The 3384-nt window shown below is 56.7% G+C and overlaps 1 protein-coding gene across 1 annotated transcript in view; it reads left to right on the top strand.

Annotated features, from left to right (window-relative positions):
* CIMAP1D (CIMAP1 family member D) overlaps nt 1–3384 on the top strand; it is a 9592-nt gene that overhangs the window by 5464 nt on the left and 744 nt on the right. The gene's annotated exons all lie outside the window — the stretch shown is intronic.

Consider the following 3384-nt stretch of genomic DNA (forward strand, 5'->3'; position numbering starts at 1 on the left):
AGTTGCGGTCAGGATTAAATACACCTTGGATGTCTGGAGACGTTCATTAAGTGAGGATTGGATGCCTTCAAAGTGGCTACAGCAGTGCCTGGTCTCCAGTCAGAGCTCCACAGAGAAGGGTTGTGGGTGTGAGAGCCGCCTCAGGTCCTCAGTCAGCGGGATGGGGGCTCCTGGGCCGTGATGTCCCACGGGGCGCGGGGAGGGTGGAAGGAGAATCCTTTGAGTTTGGACAGGAAAGGCTGGCGAGACAGCAGGCTGTGGGGCTGGCCTGGTCCGTGGGCCACCCCGCCTCTGTGATGTCCACTTTCCTCCTGCCCAGAAGGGGTGCGACAGGGTGTCAGTGAGCATTGGATGCAGTGATGGGGCGGACACAGGGCCCCAGCTATAGCCAGCGGCCCATTGTGTGGATGGCGTCACTGCCATGTACCCACAAGCCTGTGCCTTCATGGCGTCGCCCACACGCTGCTTCACCCACTTGCTAGAGCGCTCGGGGTCCCGAGTGGGCTGGGCTGGGGGCTGGAAGGGTCCTTGCTCTGTGGGGACTTTGCTTCCTGTGGAGGCTTGTTGGGAGGTGCGGCGCCAGCAGCCTCTTCTCAGCCTTCAGAATCAGCAACAATCCCAAACCAAAGTGAGAGAAAACTCAGGAAGCCGCGAGTGACCCCAGAAGGCAAAGGAGGGAATCAGCGTCACATCTGTCACTAGGAAGGATCAAGAACCGAGCCTATGGCCCAGAGCAACCTGGGTTGCCAGGTTCTAATCCCAGTTACAGGACCCATCCTGGGACAGAGAGACAGATAGGCTGGGGAGTCGGGGGTAGTGGTGGTTACTGTAGACTTTGCTGAGTGCCCAGGGAAGGCTTCTTGGAGGTGGAGGCATGGGATCTGGGCTTTGTAGGATGAGTAGGAGTTTGGTGGAGTCCCCTGGAGAAGAAGGGGACTCCAGGCAGAGCTTGCAGCATAGGCATCGAGGTGGGAAATGCCATGAGTTGGACTGTGCTCATTTGTCATGAACATGCTTCATGTGTGTGTACCGTGTCATGTGTGCACACATACGCACAGTACTTAAACCAGGTGATCCTTGTCAGACCTACTGCACTTAGATGCATGTGCATTTATCCTGGAGTGGGCTTATAGACAGTAACAATGGCAATCATAGTAACTGGTCCCAATTTTTTTTTTTTTTTTTTTAAAATTTATTTTTGGCTGCGTTGGGTGTTCATTGCTGTGCACGGGCTTTCTCTAGTTGCAGCGAGCGGGGGCTACTCTTCATTGCGGTGCGTGGGCTTCTCATTGCAGTGGCTTCTCTTGTTGCAGAGCACGGGCTCTAGGCGCGCAGGCTTCAGTAGTTGTGGCACGAGGGCTCAGTAGTTGTGTCTCGCAGGCTCTAGAGCGCAGGCTGAGTAGTTGTGGCACACGGACTTAGTTGCTCTGCGGCATGTGGGATCTTCCCGGATGAGGGATCGAACCCATGTCCCCTGCATTGGCAGGTGGATTCTTAACCACTGCACCACCAGGGAGGTCCCATTTTTTTTTTTTTTAATCGGTGCATGTTTTCCACTTTCTTTTTTTAAAAAAATCTATTTATTTATTTATTACTTATTTCGCTGTGCCGGGTCTTAGTTGCAGCACTTGGGATCTCTGTTGTGGCATGCAGGATCCTTTAGTTGTGGCGTGCGGGATCTAGTTCCCTGACCAGGGATGGAACCCGGGCCCCCTGCATTGGGAGCGTGGAGTCTTAGCCACTGGACCACCACGGAAGTCCCGTGCCAATTATTAAGCGCGAGGCGCCGGACCACCCCCTTCCGTGGATCATCTCAGTGTCCATCTTCACATCCTGCTAGTGTGAAGGCCTGGCGAAGAGCTTCCCCAGGACCTGGCTCTCAGAGCCCGACACCAGCCCCTCCCTCAGGTTGGCCACCCGCAGGCTAAGCCCAGGCCCTGGAAGGGCTCTCCTTGGACCCTTACTCGGTCGAGCCTGGTTCTCTCACTCTACACAGAATTCTAATGGTCCAGGAGCTGGTCCCCTAGCCCCTGGCAGAGGACAGGTCAGGGGTCGGGCACAGCAAACGGGACAGCTTTGATTACAGGCACACAGACGGTCAGCAAGACCCAGGGCCCCCAGGTCAGGGCAACCATACCTCGGTGGGCTGAGTCCCTGCCCTCCAAGATGGGGCCAGGGGCCTCGGGGGGTGGAAGTGCCTCAGGGTTAAGCAGGGCACCGAGTAGGCGGTGGGGTCATAGGAGGCGCCCTTAGGACCCTGGGCTCCTCTCCCCAGCATCTCCACAGGAGACCAGCCCTGGGCCGGTCTACTTCCTGGACCCGAAAGTCACCCGTTTTGGCCGCAGCTGCACCCCTGCCTACTCCATGCAGGGCCGGGGCAAGTCTCGGGGTGAGTATCTGACCTGTGCTGCCCTACCAGGACCCTGCCCCTTCAGGCCCTCAGCGAATCTCGTGCCTCCGTACTCTTCTCCCCTCCCACCCCCGAGTTCTTAGACCTTCAGTGTCTTTGGAATGACAAAATCCAGTGGACTCAGAAGAGGGGCCAGGGGCCCTGAGAGAACCTGAATGGGTGAAGTGGCCCAGGGTGATGTGATCTTGGGCACATATGGCCAAGGGTGCCACAAGGGCAGCTGGAGCTCACCCTCGGCATCAGGAGACAATAGGGTACAGTGGGGACTGTGGCAAATGCAGCCATCCCCTTCGCGGGCTCCAGACAGCTCCCTCTCACCTAGAGCGTATCTCCCATCCACCCACCCTTTCATCTTTGACCTACCACACAGCTACTTGTCCACCACTGATCCATCAATCCATCCATTCATACATTCGCCCATCTATCTACTCACCAACCTACCCACCCATCCACCTATTCATCATCTGATCCACCCACCCACGCACCCACCCACTCACCCATCCACGATCCACTCATCCATCCACCCATCCATCCATCCATCCATGATCCACACTCATCCACCCACCCATCCACCCATCCACGATCCACTCATCCAACCACCCATCCACCCACCCAATCCACCCATCCATCCACAAGCTATCAATCCAGCTACAACTCCCTGAATCCATCATCTACTCATTCACCCCTCATCCACCCACTCACTACCCACCCTTCTACTCACCCATCCACTCCAACACGTACTAAGCCAATTGCTGAGAGTTGAAGCAGATTTGACACGTCCTCGCTTTTTGTGAGACCCCAGCCTGGTGTGGTTAGATCCTGGTGGGGACCATCTCACCTCAGTGTGGCCATGTCTGGAGAGGCGGAGAGACCCACCCCAGGGGGATCTCAGGAAGGGCTGTGAGGGCTCTGCTTAGGAGGGTGCGGGGAAGGCAGCAGGGAGGAGGGGCCTTTCGCACTGTCTTGAAGGAGGG

The sequence above is a fragment of the Neophocaena asiaeorientalis genome, unplaced genomic scaffold, assembly GCF_003031525.2.
Source record: "Neophocaena asiaeorientalis asiaeorientalis breed wild unplaced genomic scaffold, Neophocaena_asiaeorientalis_V1.1 scaffold469, whole genome shotgun sequence".
NCBI lineage: Eukaryota > Metazoa > Chordata > Mammalia > Artiodactyla > Phocoenidae > Neophocaena > Neophocaena asiaeorientalis.